The sequence below is a fragment of the Schistocerca serialis genome, chromosome 2, assembly GCF_023864345.2.
Source record: "Schistocerca serialis cubense isolate TAMUIC-IGC-003099 chromosome 2, iqSchSeri2.2, whole genome shotgun sequence".
NCBI lineage: Eukaryota > Metazoa > Arthropoda > Insecta > Orthoptera > Acrididae > Schistocerca > Schistocerca serialis.
In genome coordinates, this window is record NC_064639.1 from 511,010,261 (window position 1) to 511,025,080 (window position 14,820).

The following is a 14,820-nucleotide window of genomic DNA, read 5'->3' on the forward strand; positions in this document are numbered from 1 at the left end:
GCAGTTTTGTCACTTATTTCATACACACGCTATCTGCCACGTACACGCGTCGATGTTACTACTGAGTGGCGTTTCGCACGGAGAAGGAGTGACCGAAAAAGCGTGCTTTACGTAAATCTCTTCGACGAGGATGGGATTCGAACCCACGCGTGCAGAGCACATTGGATTAGCAGTCCAACGCCTTAACCACTCGGCCACCTCGTCTGCTGGAACTACAGTTGTGTCTTTGGCGAGTGCTTGCGGAAAGAAGACATTTGTCGATTCGAAAACACATTCAAAATATGGTACTGGGCCGGTGTTAACGTCTAATGCCAAGCTGCAGTGCGGCCGACCAAGCTCCCACTGGCGAATCGTTTAATGACAGCATCCGTCCATATGGATATGCGATCGGGTAAAATCATTGGATCAATTATCTACTGCAGGAATAAGCATTGTATCGACATGCAGTGTCGTCTAATGCAAATGAGAAAGGTGCTGTGCATTCTTTTGCACGACTTACTGCAACGAAACGTACAGCTCGATACGCTACACTGATATTGCTTGCAAGGTTTAACAGATGGATTATTAAAGGCACGATACGTTAAAATGACTGCGACAGATCTGCACTTAAATATAAATAAGAACTCGTCGTTCGCAAATACCAACATACTCTTTGCTGGAGCCGAAATTTGATTGGTTTATAGATCTCGAATTGATGTTTAATTCGAAGGGCATACGCTATGGAATGTTGTGCGCTTTCATCTGGTAGGCAGTTTAGTCACTTATTTCATACACACGCTATCTGCCACGTACACGCGTCGATGTTACTACTGAGTGGCGTTTCGCACGGAGAAGGAGTGACCGCAAAAGCGTGCTTTACGTAAATTTCTTCGACGAGGATGGGGTTCGAACCCACGCGTGCAGAGCACATTGGATTAGCAGTCCAACGCCTTAACCACTCGGCCACCTCGTCTGCTGGAACTACAGTTGTGTCTTTGGCGAGTGCTTGCGGAAGGAAGACATTTGTCGATTCGAAAACACATTCAAAACATGGTACTGGGCCGGTGTTAACGTCTAATGCCAAGCTGCAGTGCGGCCGACCAAGCTCCCACTGGCGAATCGTTTAATGACAGCATCCGTCCATATGGATATGCGATCGGGTAAAATCATTGGCCCAATTATCTACTGCAGGAATAAGCATTGTATCGACATGCAGTGTCGTCTAATGCAAATGAGAAAGGTGCTGTGCATTCTTTTGCACGACTTACTGCAACGAAACGTACAGCTCGATACGCTACACTGATATTGCTTGCAAGGTTTTGACGTCCCCCCTAGCCCAAGATTGTCCTGCTGTTTGCGATGGAGCTTGGTGTTTGGGCGGCCACTAGCGATGGATGTCTGCAAAGTCAAGTCTCTCCAGTAGGCCCTGCCAAATGGCTTCTGTAGATGGCGGCCTGACTTTAAATTATTAAAGGCACGATACGTTAAAATGACTGCGACAGATATGCACTTAAATATAAATAAGAACTCGTCGTTCGCAAATACCAACATACTCTTTGCTGGAGCCGAAATTAGATTGGTTTATAGATCTCGAATTGGTGTTTAATTCGAAGGGCATACGCTATGGAATGTTGTGCGCTTTCATCTGGTAGGCAGTTTTGTCTCTTATTTCATACACACGCTATCTGCCACGTACACGCGTCGATGTTACTACTGAGTGGCGTTTCGCACGGAGAAGGAGTGACCGCAAAAGCGTGCTTTACGTAAATTTCTTCGACGAGGATGGGATTCGAACCCACGAGTGCAGAGCACATTGGATTAGCAGTCCAACGCCTTAACCACTCGGCCACCTCGTCTGCTGGAACTACAGTTGTGTCTTTGGCGAGTGCTTGCGGAAAGAAGACATTTGTCGATTCGAAAACACATTCAAAACATGGTACTGGGCCGGTGTTAACGTCTAATGCCAAGCTGCAGTGCGGGCGACCAAGCTCCCACTGGCGAATCGTTTAATGACAGCATCCGTCCATATGGATATGCGATCGGGTAAAATCATTGGCCCAATTATCTACTGCAGGAATAAGCATTGTATCGACATGCAGTGTCGTCTAATGCAAATGAGAAAGGTGCTGTGCATTCTTTTGCACGACTTACTGCAACGAAACGTACAGCTCGAGACGCTACACTGATATTGCTTGCAAGGTTTAACAGATGGATTATTAAAGGCACGATACGTTAAAATGACTGCGACAGATATGCACTTAAATATAAATAAGAACTCGTCGTTCGCAAATACCAACATACTCTTTGCTGGAGCCGAAATTTGATTGGTTTGTAGATCTCGAATTGATGTTTAATTCGAAGGGCATACGCTATGGAATGTTGTGCGCTTTCATCTGGTAGGCAGTTTTGTCACTTATTTCATACACACGCTATCTGCCACGTACACGCGTCGATGTTACTACTGAGTGGCGTTTCGCACGGAGAAGGAGTGACCGAAAAAGCGTGCTTTACGTAAATTTCTTCGACGAGGATGGGATTCGAACCCACGCGTGCAGAGCACATTGGATTAGCAGTCCAACGCCTTAACCACTCGGCCACCTCGTCTGCTGGAACTACAGTTGTGTCTTTGGCGAGTGCTTGCGGAAAGAAGACATTTGTCGATTCGAAAACACATTCAAAATATGGTACTGGGCCGGTGTTAACGTCTAATGCCAAGCTGCAGTGCGGCCGACCAAGCTCCCACTGGCGAATCGTTTAATGACAGCATCCGTCCATATGGATATGCGATCGGGTAAAATCATTGGATCAATTATCTACTGCAGGAATAAGCATTGTATCGACATGCAGTGCCGTCTAATGCAAATGAGAAAGGTGCTGTGCATTCTTTTGCACGACTTACTGCAACGAAACGTACAGCTCGATACGCTACACTGATATTGCTTGCAAGGTTTAACAGATGGATTATTAAAGGCACGATACGTTAAAATGACTGCGACAGATATGCACTTAAATATAAATAAGAACTCGTCGTTCGCAAATACCAACATACTCTTTGCTGGAGCCGAAATTTGATTGGTTTATAGATCTCGAATTGATGTTTAATTCGAAGGGCATACGCTATGGAATGTTGTGCGCTTTCATCTGGTAGGCAGTTTAGTCACTTATTTCATACACACGCTATCTGCCACGTACACGCGTCGATGTTACTACTGAGTGGCGTTTCGCACGGAGAAGGAGTGACCGCAAAAGCGTGCTTTACGTAAATTTCTTCGACGAGGATGGGATTCGAACCCACGCGTGCAGAGCACATTGGATTAGCAGTCCAACGCCTTAACCACTCGGCCACCTCGTCTGCTGGAACTACAGTTGTGTCTTTGGCGAGTGCTTGCGGAAAGAAGACATTTGTCGATTCGAAAACACATTCAAAACATGGTACTGGGCCGGTGTTAACGTCTAATGCCAAGCTGCAGTGCGGCCGACCAAGCTCCCACTGGCGAATCGTTTAATGACAGCATCCGTCCATATGGATATGCGATCGGGTAAAATCATTGGCCCAATTATCTACTGCAGGAATAAGCATTGTATCGACATGCAGTGTCGTCTAATGCAAATGAGAAAGGTGCTGTGCATTCTTTTGCACGACTTACTGCAACGAAACGTACAGCTCGATACGCTACACTGATATTGCTTGCAAGGTTTTGACGTCCCCCCTAGCCCAAGATTGTCCTGCTGTTTGCGATGGAGCTTGGTGTTTGGGCGGCCACTAGCGACGGATGTCTGCAAACTCAAGTCTCTCCAGTAGGCCCTGCCAAATGGTTTCTGTAGATGGCGGCCTGACTTTAAAGAACAAACTGTCGGAAGGCGACAGTTGTGCTACAGATGGATTATTAAAGGCACGATACGTTAAAATGACTGCGACAGATATGCACTTAAATATAAATAAGAACTCGCCGTTCGCAAATACCAACATACTCTTTGCTGGAGCCGAAATTTGATTGGTTTATAGATCTCGAATTGATGTTTAATTCGAAGGGCATACGCTATGGAACGTTGTGCGCTTTCATCTAGTAGGCAGTTTAGTCACTTATTTCATACACACGCTATCTGCCACGTACACGCGTCGATGTTACTACTGAGTGGCGTTTCGCACGGAGAAGGAGTGACCGCAAAAGCGTGCTTTACGTAAATTTCTTCGACGAGGATGGGATTCGAACCCACGCGTGCAGAGCACATTGGATTAGCAGTCCAACGCCTTAACCACTCGGCCACCTCGTCTGCTGGAACTACAGTTGTGTCTTTGGCGAGTGCTTGCGGAAAGAAGACATTTGTCGATTCGAAAACACATTCAAAACATGGTACTGGGCCGGTGTTAACGTCTAATGCCAAGCTGCAGTGCGGCCGACCAAGCTCCCACTGGCGAATCGTTTAATGACAGCATCCGTCCATATGGATATGCGATCGGGTAAAATCATTGGCCCAATTATCTACTGCAGGAATAAGCATTGTATCGACATGCAGTGTCGTCTAATGCAAATGAGAAAGGTGCTGTGCATTCTTTTGCACGACTTACTGCAACGAAACGTACAGCTCGATACGCTACACTGATATTGCTTGCAAGGTTTTGACGTCCCCCCTAGCCCAAGATTGTCCTGCTGTTTGCGATGGAGCTTGGTGTTTGGGCGGCCACTAGCGACGGATGTCTGCAAACTCAAGTCTCTCCAGTAGGCCCTGCCAAATGGTTTCTGTAGATGGCGGCCTGACTTTAAAGAACAAACTGTCGGAAGGCGACAGTTGTGCTACAGATGGATTATTAAAGGCACGATACGTTAAAATGACTGCGACAGATATGCACTTAAATATAAATAAGAACTCGCCGTTCGCAAATACCAACATACTCTTTGCTGGAGCCGAAATTTGATTGGTTTATAGATCTCGAATTGATGTTTAATTCGAAGGGCATACGCTATGGAATGTTGTGCGCTTTCATCTAGTAGGCAGTTTAGTCACTTATTTCATACACACGCTATCTGCCACGTACACGCGTCGATGTTACTACTGAGTGGCGTTTCGCACGGAGAAGGAGTGACCGCAAAAGCGTGCTTTACGTAAATTTCTTCGACGAGGATGGGATTCGAACCCACGCGTGCAGAGCACATTGGATTAGCAGTCCAACGCCTTAACCACTCGGCCACCTCGTCTGCTGGAACTACAGTTGTGTCTTTGGCGAGTGCTTGCGGAAAGAAGACATTTGTCGATTCGAAAACACATTCAAAACATGGTACTGGGCCGGTGTTAACGTCTAATGCCAAGCTGCAGTGCGGCCGACCAAGCTCCCACTGGCGAATCGTTTAATGACAGCATCCGTCCATATGGATATGCGATCGGGTAAAATCATTGGCCCAATTATCTACTGCAGGAATAAGCATTGTATCGACATGCAGTGTCGTCTAATGCAAATGAGAAAGGTGCTGTGCATTCTTTTGCACGACTTACTGCAACGAAACGTACAGCTCGATACGCTACACTGATATTGCTTGCAAGGTTTTGACGTCCCCCCTAGCCCAAGATTGTCCTGCTGTTTGCGATGGAGCTTGGTGTTTGGGCGGCCACTAGTGACGGATGTCTGCAAACTCAAGTCTCTCCAGTAGGCCCTGCCAAATGGCTTCTGTAGATGGCGGCCTGACTTTAAAGAACAAACTGTCGGATGGATTATTAAAGGCACGATACGTTAAAATGACTGCGACAGATATGCACTTAAATATAAATAAGAACTCGTCGTTCGCAAATACCAACATACTCTTTGCTGGAGCCGAAATTTGATTGGTTTATAGATCTCGAATTGATGTTTAATTCGAAGGGCATACGCTATGGAATGTTGTGCGCTTTCATCTGGTAGGCAGTTTAGTCACTTATTTCATACACACGCTATCTGCCACGTACACGCGTCGATGTTACTACTGAGTGGCGTTTCGCACGGAGAAGGAGTGACCGCAAAAGCGTGCTTTACGTAAATTTCTTCGACGAGGATGGGATTCGAACCCACGCGTGCAGAGCACATTGGATTAGCAGTCCAACGCCTTAACCACTCGGCCACCTCGTCTGCTGGAACTACAGTTGTGTCTTTGGCGAGTGCTTGCGGAAAGAAGACATTTGTCGATTCGAAAACACATTCAAAACATGGTACTGGGCCGGTGTTAACGTCTAATGCCAAGCTGCAGTGCGGCCGACCAAGCTCCCACTGGCGAATCGTTTAATGACAGCATCCGTCCATATGGATATGCGATCGGGTAAAATCATTGGCCCAATTATCTACTGCAGGAATAAGCATTGTATCGACATGCAGTGTCATCTAATGCAAATGAGAAAGGTGCTGTGCATTCTTTTGCACGACTTACTGCAACGAAACGTACAGCTCGATACGCTACACTGATATTGCTTGCAAGGTTTTGACGTCCCCCCTAGCCCAAGATTGTCCTGCTGTTTGCGATGGAGCTTGGTGTTTGGGCGGCCACTAGCGACGGATGTCTGCAAACTCAAGTCTCTCCAGTAGGCCCTGCCAGATGGCTTCTGTAGATGGCGGCCTGACTTTAAAGAACAAACTGTCGGAAGGCGACAGTTGTGCTACAGATGGATTATTAAAGGCACGATACGTTAAAATGACTGCGACAGATATGCACTTAAATATAAATAAGAACTCGTCGTTCGCAAATACCAACATACTCTTTGCTGGAGCCGAAATTTGATTGGTTTATAGATCTCGAATTGATGTTTAATTCGAAGGGCATACGCTATGGAATGTTGTGCGCTTTCATCTGGTAGGCAGTTTAGTCACTTATTTCATACACACGCTATCTGCCACGTACACGCGTCGATGTTACTACTGAGTGGCGTTTCGCACGGAGAAGGAGTGACCGCAAAAGCGTGCTTTACGTAAATTTCTTCGACGAGGATGGGATTCGAACCCACGCGTGCAGAGCACATTGGATTAGCAGTCCAACGCCTTAACCACTCGGCCACCTCGTCTGCTGGAACTACAGTTGTGTCTTTGGCGAGTGCTTGCGGAAAGAAGACATTTGTCGATTCGAAAACACATTCAAAACATGGTACTGGGCCGGTGTTAACGTCTAATTCCAAGCTGCAGTGCGGCCGACCAAGCTCCCACTGGCGAATCGTTTAATGACAGCATCCGTCCATGTGGATATGCGATCGGGTAAAATCATTGGCCCAATTATCTACTGCAGGAATAAGCATTGTATCGACATGCAGTGTCGTCTAATGCAAATGAGAAAGGTGCTGTGCATTCTTTTGCACGACTTACTGCAACGAAACGTACAGCTCGATACGCTACACTGATATTGCTTGCAAGGTTTTGACGTCCCCCCTAGCCCAAGATTGTCCTGCTGTTTGCGATGGAGCTTGGTGTTTGGGCGGCCACTAGCGACGGATGTCTGCAAACTCAAGTCTCTCCAGTAGGCCCTGCCAAATGGCTTCTGTAGATGGCGGCCTGACTTTAAAGAACAAACTGTCGGAAGGCGACAGTTGTGCTACAGATGGATTATTAAAGGCACTATACATTAAAATGACTGCGACAGATATGCACTTAAATATAAATAAGAACTCGTCGTTCGCAAATACCAACATACTCTTTGCTGGAGCCGAAATTTGATTGGTTTATAGATCTCGAATTGATGTTTAATTCGAAGGGCATACGCTATGGAATGTTGTGCGCTTTCATCTGGTACGCAGTTTAGTCACTTACTTCATACACACGCTATCTGCCACGTACACGCGTCGATGTTTCTACTGAGTGGCGTTTCGCACGGAGAAGGAGTGACCGCAAAAGCGTGCTTTACGTAAATTTCTTCGACGAGGATGGGATTCGAACCCACGCGTGCAGAGCACATTGGATTAGCAGTCCAACGCCTTAACCACTCGGCCACCTCGTCTGCTGGAACTACAGTTGTGTCTTTGGCGAGTGCTTGCGGAAAGAAGACATTTGTCGATTCGAAAACACATTCAAAACATGGTACTGGGCCGGTGTTAACGTCTAATGCCAAGCTGCAGTGCGGCCGACCAAGCTCCCACTGGCGAATCGTTTAATGACAGCATCCGTCCATATGGATATGCGATCGGGTAAAATCATTGGCCCAATTATCTACTGCAGGAATAAGCATTGTATCGACATGCAGTGTCGTCTAATGCAAATGAGAAAGGTGCTGTGCATTCTTTTGCACGACTTACTGCAACGAAACGTACAGCTCGATACGCTACACTGATATTGCTTGCAAGGTTTTGACGTCCCCCCTAGCCCAAGATTGTCCTGCTGTTTGCGATGGAGCTTGGTGTTTGGGCGGCCACTAGCGACGGATGTCTGCAAACTCAAGTCTCTCCAGTAGGCCCTGCCAAATGGCTTCTGTAGATGGCGGCCTGACTTTAAAGAACAAACTGTCGGAAGGCGACAGTTGTGCTACAGATGGATTATTAAAGGCACGATACGTTAAAATGACTGCGACAGATATGCACTTAAATATAAATAACAACTCGTCGTTCGCAAATACCAACATACTCTTTGCTGGAGCCGAAATTTGATTGGTTTATAGATCTCGAATTGATGTTTAATTCGAAGGGCATACGCTATGGAATGTTGTGCGCTTTCATCTGGTAGGCAGTTTAGTCACTTATTTCATACACACGCTATCTGCCACGTACACGCGTCGATGTTACTACTGAGTGGCGTTTCGCACGGAGAAGGAGTGACCGCAAAAGCGTGCTTTACGTAAATTTCTTCGACGAGGATGGGATTCGAACCCACGCGTGCAGAGCACATTGGATTAGCAGTCCAACGCCTTAACCACTCGGCCACCTCGTCTGCTGGAACTACAGTTGTGTCTTTGGCGAGTGCTTGCGGAAAGAAGACATTTGTCGATTCGAAAACACATTCAAAACATGGTACTGGGCCGGTGTTAACGTCTAATGCCAAGCTGCAGTGCGGCCGACCAAGCTCCCACTGGCGAATCGTTTAATGACAGCATCCGTCCATATGGATATGCGATCGGGTAAAATCATTGGCCCAATTATCTACTGCAGGAATAAGCATTGTATCGACATGCAGTGTCGTCTAATGCAAATGAGAAAGGTGCTGTGCATTCTTTTGCACGACTTACTGCAACGAAACGTACAGCTCGATACGCTACACTGATATTGCTTGCAAGGTTTTGACGTCCCCCCTAGCCCAAGATTGTCCTGCTGTTTGCGATGGAGCTTGGTGTTTGGGCGGCCACTAGCGACGGATGTCTGCAAACTCAAGTCTCTCCAGTAGGCCCTGCCAAATGGCTTCTGTAGATGGCGGCCTGACTTTAAAGAACAAACTGTCGGAAGGCGACAGTTGTGCTACAGATGGATTATTAAAGGCACGATACGTTAAAATGACTGCGACAAATATGCACTTAAATATAAATAAGAACTCGTCGTTCGCAAATACCAACATACTCTTTGCTGGAGCCGAAATTTGATTGGTTTATAGATCTCGAATTGATGTTTAATTCGAAGGGCATACGCTATGGAATGTTGTGCGCTTTCATCTGGTAGGCAGTTTAGTCACTTATTTCATACACACGCTATCTGCCACGTACACGCGTCGATGTTACTACTGAGTGGCGTTTCGCACGGAGAAGGAGTGACCGCAAAAGCGTGCTTTACGTAAATTTCTTCGACGAGGATGGGATTCGAACCCACGCGTGCAGAGCACATTGGATTAGCAGTCCAACGCCTTAACCACTCGGCCACCTCGTCTGCTGGAACTACAGTTGTGTCTTTGGCGAGTGCTTGCGGAAAGAAGACATTTGTCGATTCGAAAACACATTCAAAACATGGTACTGGGCCGGTGTTAACGTCTAATGCCAAGCTGCAGTGCGGCCGACCAAGCTCCCACTGGCGAATCGTTTAATGACAGCATCCGTCCATATGGATATGCGATCGGGTAAAATCATTGGCCCAATTATCTACTGCAGGAATAAGCATTGTATCGACATGCAGTGTCGTCTAATGCAAATGAGAAAGGTGCTGTGCATTCTTTTGCACGACTTACTGCAACGAAACGTACAGCTCGATACGCTACACTGATATTGCTTGCAAGGTTTTGACGTCCCCCCTAGCCCAAGATTTTCCTGCTGTTTGCGATGGAGCTTGGTGTTTGGGCGGCCACTAGCGACGGATGTCTGCAAACTCAAGTCTCTCCAGTAGGCCCTGCCAAATGGCTTCTGTAGATGGCGGCCTGACTTTAAAGAACAAACTGTCGGAAGGCGACAGTTGTGCTACAGATGGATTATTAAAGGCACGATACGTTAAAATGACTGCGACAGATATGCACTTAAATATAAATAAGAACTCGTCGTTCGCAAATACCAACATACTCTTTGCTGGAGCCGAAATTTGATTGGTTTATAGATCTCGAATTGATGTTTAATTCGAAGGGCATACGCTATGGAATGTTGTGCGCTTTCATCTGGTAGGCAGTTTAGTCACTTATTTCATACACACGCTATCTGCCACGTACACGCGTCGATGTTACTACTGAGTGGCGTTTCGCACGGAGAAGGAGTGACCGCAAAAGCGTGCTTTACGTAAATTTCTTCGACGAGGATGGGATTCGAACCCACGCGTGCAGAGCACATTGGATTAGCAGTCCAACGCCTTAACCACTCGGCCACCTCGTCTGCTGGAACTACAGTTGTGTCTTTGGCGAGTGCTTGCGGAAAGAAGACATTTGTCGATTCGAAAACACATTCAAAACATGGTACTGGGCCGGTGTTAACGTCTAATGCCAAGCTGCAGTGCGGCCGACCAAGCTCCCACTGGCGAATCGTTTAATGACAGCATCCGTCAATATGGATATGCGATCGGGTAAAATCATTGGCCCAATTATCTACTGCAGGAATAAGCATTGTATCGACATGCAGTGTCATCTAATGCAAATGAGAAAGGTGCTGTGCATTCTTTTGCACGACTTACTGCAACGAAACGTACAGCTCGATACGCTACACTGATATTGCTTGCAAGGTTTTGACGTCCCCCCTAGCCCAAGATTGTCCTGCTGTTTGCGATGGAGCTTGGTGTTTGGGCGGCCACTAGCGACGGATGTCTGCAAACTCAAGTCTCTCCAGTAGGCCCTGCCAAATGGCTTCTGTAGATGGCGGCCTGACTTTAAAGAACCAACTGTCGGAAGGCGACAGTTGTGCTACAGATGGATTATTAAAGGCACGATACGTTAAAATGACTGCGACAGATATGCACTTAAATATAAATAACAACTCGTCGTTCGCAAATACCAACATACTCTTTGCTGGAGCCGAAATTTGATTGGTTTATAGATCTCGAATTGATGTTTAATTCGAAGGGCATACGCTATGGAATGTTGTGCGCTTTCATCTGGTAGGCAGTTTAGTCACTTATTTCATACACACGCTATCTGCCACGTACACGCGTCGATGTTACTACTGAGTGGCGTTTCGCACGGAGAAGGAGTGACCGCAAAAGCGTGCTTTACGTAAATTTCTTCGACGAGGATGGGATTCGAACCCACGCGTGCAGAGCACATTGGATTAGCAGTCCAACGCCTTAACCACTCGGCCACCTCGTCTGCTGGAACTACAGTTGTGTCTTTGGCGAGTGCTTGCGGAAAGAAGACATTTGTCGATTCGAAAACACATTCAAAACATGGTACTGGGCCGGTGTTAACGTCTAATGCCAAGCTGCAGTGCGGCCGACCAAGCTCCCACTGGCGAATCGTTTAATGACAGCATCCGTCCATATGGATATGCGATCGGGTAAAATCATTGGCCCAATTATCTACTGCAGGAATAAGCATTGTATCGACATGCAGTGTCGTCTAATGCAAATGAGAAAGGTGCTGTGCATTCTTTTGCACGACTTACTGCAACGAAACGTACAGCTCGATACGCTACACTGATATTGCTTGCAAGGTTTTGACGTCCCCCCTAGCCCAAGATTGTCCTGCTGTTTGCGATGGAGCTTGGTGTTTGGGCGGCCACTAGCGACGGATGTCTGCAAACTCAAGTCTCTCCAGTAGGCCCTGCCAAATGGCTTCTGTAGATGGCGGCCTGACTTTAAAGAACAAACTGTCGGAAGGCGACAGTTGTGCTACAGATGGATTATTAAAGGCACGATACGTTAAAATGACTGCGACAGATATGCACTTAAATATAAATAAGAACTCGTCGTTCGCAAATACCAACATACTCTTTGCTGGAGCCGAAATTTGATTGGTTTATAGATCTCGAATTGATGTTTAATTCGAAGGGCATACGCTATGGAATGTTGTGCGCTTTCATCTGGTAGGCAGTTTAGTCACTTATTTCATACACACGCTATCTGCCACGTACACGCGTCGATGTTACTACTGAGTGGCGTTTCGCACGGAGAAGGAGTGACCGCAAAAGCGTGCTTTACGTAAATTTCTTCGACGAGGATGGGATTCGAACCCACGCGTGCAGAGCACATTGGATTAGCAGTCCAACGCCTTAACCACTCGGCCACCTCGTCTGCTGGAACTACAGTTGTGTCTTTGGCGAGTGCTTGCGGAAAGAAGACATTTGTCGATTCGAAAACACATTCAAAACATGGTACTGGGCCGGTGTTAACGTCTAATGCCAAGCTGCAGTGCGGCCGACCAAGCTCCCACTGGCGAATCGTTTAATGACAGCATCCGTCCATATGGATATGCGATCGGGTAAAATCATTGGCCCAATTATCTACTGCAGGAATAAGCATTGTATCGACATGCAGTGTCATCTAATGCAAATGAGAAAGGTGCTGTGCATTCTTTTGCACGACTTACTGCAACGAAACGTACAGCTCGATACGCTACACTGATATTGCTTGCAAGGTTTTGACGTCCCCCCTAGCCCAAGATTGTCCTGCTGTTTGCGATGGAGCTTGGTGTTTGGGCGGCCACTAGCGACGGATGTCTGCAAACTCAAGTCTCTCCAGTAGGCCCTGCCAAATGGCTTCTGTAGATGGCGGCCTGACTTTAAAGAACCAACTGTCGGAAGGCGACAGTTGTGCTACAGATGGATTATTAAAGGCACGATACGTTAAAATGACTGCGACAGATATGCACTTAAATATAAATAACAACTCGTCGTTCGCAAATACCAACATACTCTTTGCTGGAGCCGAAATTTGATTGGTTTATAGATCTCGAATTGATGTTTAATTCGAAGGGCATACGCTATGGAATGTTGTGCGCTTTCATCTGGTAGGCAGTTTAGTCACTTATTTCATACACACGCTATCTGCCACGTACACGCGTCGATGTTACTACTGAGTGGCGTTTCGCACGGAGAAGGAGTGACCGCAAAAGCGTGCTTTACGTAAATTTCTTCGACGAGGATGGGATTCGAACCCACGCGTGCAGAGCACATTGGATTAGCAGTCCAACGCCTTAACCACTCGGCCACCTCGTCTGCTGGAACTACAGTTGTGTCTTTGGCGAGTGCTTGCGGAAAGAAGACATTTGTCGATTCGAAAACACATTCAAAACATGGTACTGGGCCGGTGTTAACGTCTAATGCCAAGCTGCAGTGCGGCCGACCAAGCTCCCACTGGCGAATCGTTTAATGACAGCATCCGTCCATATGGATATGCGATCGGGTAAAATCATTGGCCCAATTATCTACTGCAGGAATAAGCATTGTATCGACATGCAGTGTCGTCTAATGCAAATGAGAAAGGTGCTGTGCATTCTTTTGCACGACTTACTGCAACGAAACGTACAGCTCAATACGCTACACTGATATTGCTTGCAAGGTTTTGACGTCCCCCCTAGCCCAAGATTGTCCTGCTGTTTGCGATGGAGCTTGGTGTTTGGGCGGCCACTAGCGACGGATGTCTGCAAACTCAAGTCTCTCCAGTAGGCCCTGCCAAATGGCTTCTGTAGATGGCGGCCTGACTTTAAAGAACAAACTGTCGGAAGGCGACAGTTGTGCTACAGATGGATTATTAAAGGCACGATACGTTAAAATGACTGCGACAAATATGCACTTAAATATAAATAAGAACTCGTCGTTCGCAAATACCAACATACTCTTTGCTGGAGCCGAAATTTGATTGGTTTATAGATCTCGAATTGATGTTTAATTCGAAGGGCATACGCTATGGAATGTTGTGCGCTTTCATCTGGTAGGCAGTTTAGTCACTTATTTCATACACACGCTATCTGCCACGTACACGCGTCGATGTTACTACTGAGTGGCGTTTCGCACGGAGAAGGAGTGACCGCAAAAGCGTGCTTTACGTAAATTTCTTCGACGAGGATGGGATTCGAACCCACGCGTGCAGAGCACATTGGATTAGCAGTCCAACGCCTTAACCACTCGGCCACCTCGTCTGCTGGAACTACAGTTGTGTCTTTGGCGAGTGCTTGCGGAAAGAAGACATTTGTCGATTCGAAAACACATTCAAAACATGGTACTGGGCCGGTGTTAACGTCTAATGCCAAGCTGCAGTGCGGCCGACCAAGCTCCCACTGGCGAATCGTTTAATGACAGCATCCGTCCATATGGATATGCGATCGGGTAAAATCATTGGCCCAATTATCTACTGCAGGAATAAGCATTGTATCGACATGCAGTGTCGTCTAATGCAAATGAGAAAGGTGCTGTGCATTCTTTTGCACGACTTACTGCAACGAAACGTACAGCTCGATACGCTACACTGATATTGCTTGCAAGGTTTTGACGTCCCCCCTAGCCCAAGATTGTCCTGCTGTTTGCGATGGAGCTTGGTGTTTGGGCGGCCACTAGCGACGGATGTCTGCAAACT

At 46.9% G+C, this 14,820-nt stretch overlaps 17 non-coding genes across 17 annotated transcripts; all 17 read right to left on the minus strand.

The window, feature by feature from the left end:
- Nucleotides 1-122: 122 nt before the first annotated feature.
- On the minus strand, nucleotides 123-204 carry Trnas-gcu (transfer RNA serine (anticodon GCU)). The gene has a single exon. It is a non-coding gene; the product is annotated as a tRNA-Ser (tRNA).
- A 666-nt stretch (nucleotides 205-870) lies between these two features.
- Nucleotides 871-952, minus strand: Trnas-gcu (transfer RNA serine (anticodon GCU)). Its single transcript has one exon. It is a non-coding gene; the product is annotated as a tRNA-Ser (tRNA).
- Nucleotides 953-1,753: 801 nt separating this feature from the next.
- On the minus strand, nucleotides 1,754-1,835 carry Trnas-gcu (transfer RNA serine (anticodon GCU)). The gene has a single exon. It is a non-coding gene; the product is annotated as a tRNA-Ser (tRNA).
- A 666-nt stretch (nucleotides 1,836-2,501) lies between these two features.
- Trnas-gcu (transfer RNA serine (anticodon GCU)) lies at nucleotides 2,502-2,583 on the minus strand. The gene has a single exon. It is a non-coding gene; the product is annotated as a tRNA-Ser (tRNA).
- Nucleotides 2,584-3,249: 666 nt separating this feature from the next.
- Nucleotides 3,250-3,331, minus strand: Trnas-gcu (transfer RNA serine (anticodon GCU)). Its single transcript has one exon. It is a non-coding gene; the product is annotated as a tRNA-Ser (tRNA).
- An 841-nt stretch (nucleotides 3,332-4,172) lies between these two features.
- On the minus strand, nucleotides 4,173-4,254 carry Trnas-gcu (transfer RNA serine (anticodon GCU)). The gene has a single exon. It is a non-coding gene; the product is annotated as a tRNA-Ser (tRNA).
- Nucleotides 4,255-5,095: 841 nt separating this feature from the next.
- Trnas-gcu (transfer RNA serine (anticodon GCU)) lies at nucleotides 5,096-5,177 on the minus strand. The gene has a single exon. It is a non-coding gene; the product is annotated as a tRNA-Ser (tRNA).
- Nucleotides 5,178-5,997: 820 nt separating this feature from the next.
- On the minus strand, nucleotides 5,998-6,079 carry Trnas-gcu (transfer RNA serine (anticodon GCU)). The gene has a single exon. It is a non-coding gene; the product is annotated as a tRNA-Ser (tRNA).
- An 841-nt stretch (nucleotides 6,080-6,920) lies between these two features.
- On the minus strand, nucleotides 6,921-7,002 carry Trnas-gcu (transfer RNA serine (anticodon GCU)). The gene has a single exon. It is a non-coding gene; the product is annotated as a tRNA-Ser (tRNA).
- An 841-nt stretch (nucleotides 7,003-7,843) lies between these two features.
- On the minus strand, nucleotides 7,844-7,925 carry Trnas-gcu (transfer RNA serine (anticodon GCU)). Its single transcript has one exon. It is a non-coding gene; the product is annotated as a tRNA-Ser (tRNA).
- An 841-nt stretch (nucleotides 7,926-8,766) lies between these two features.
- On the minus strand, nucleotides 8,767-8,848 carry Trnas-gcu (transfer RNA serine (anticodon GCU)). The gene has a single exon. It is a non-coding gene; the product is annotated as a tRNA-Ser (tRNA).
- Nucleotides 8,849-9,689: 841 nt separating this feature from the next.
- On the minus strand, nucleotides 9,690-9,771 carry Trnas-gcu (transfer RNA serine (anticodon GCU)). Its single transcript has one exon. It is a non-coding gene; the product is annotated as a tRNA-Ser (tRNA).
- Nucleotides 9,772-10,612: 841 nt separating this feature from the next.
- On the minus strand, nucleotides 10,613-10,694 carry Trnas-gcu (transfer RNA serine (anticodon GCU)). Its single transcript has one exon. It is a non-coding gene; the product is annotated as a tRNA-Ser (tRNA).
- An 841-nt stretch (nucleotides 10,695-11,535) lies between these two features.
- On the minus strand, nucleotides 11,536-11,617 carry Trnas-gcu (transfer RNA serine (anticodon GCU)). Its single transcript has one exon. It is a non-coding gene; the product is annotated as a tRNA-Ser (tRNA).
- Nucleotides 11,618-12,458: 841 nt separating this feature from the next.
- Trnas-gcu (transfer RNA serine (anticodon GCU)) lies at nucleotides 12,459-12,540 on the minus strand. Its single transcript has one exon. It is a non-coding gene; the product is annotated as a tRNA-Ser (tRNA).
- An 841-nt stretch (nucleotides 12,541-13,381) lies between these two features.
- On the minus strand, nucleotides 13,382-13,463 carry Trnas-gcu (transfer RNA serine (anticodon GCU)). Its single transcript has one exon. It is a non-coding gene; the product is annotated as a tRNA-Ser (tRNA).
- An 841-nt stretch (nucleotides 13,464-14,304) lies between these two features.
- Nucleotides 14,305-14,386, minus strand: Trnas-gcu (transfer RNA serine (anticodon GCU)). The gene has a single exon. It is a non-coding gene; the product is annotated as a tRNA-Ser (tRNA).
- Nucleotides 14,387-14,820: the final 434 nt, after the last annotated feature.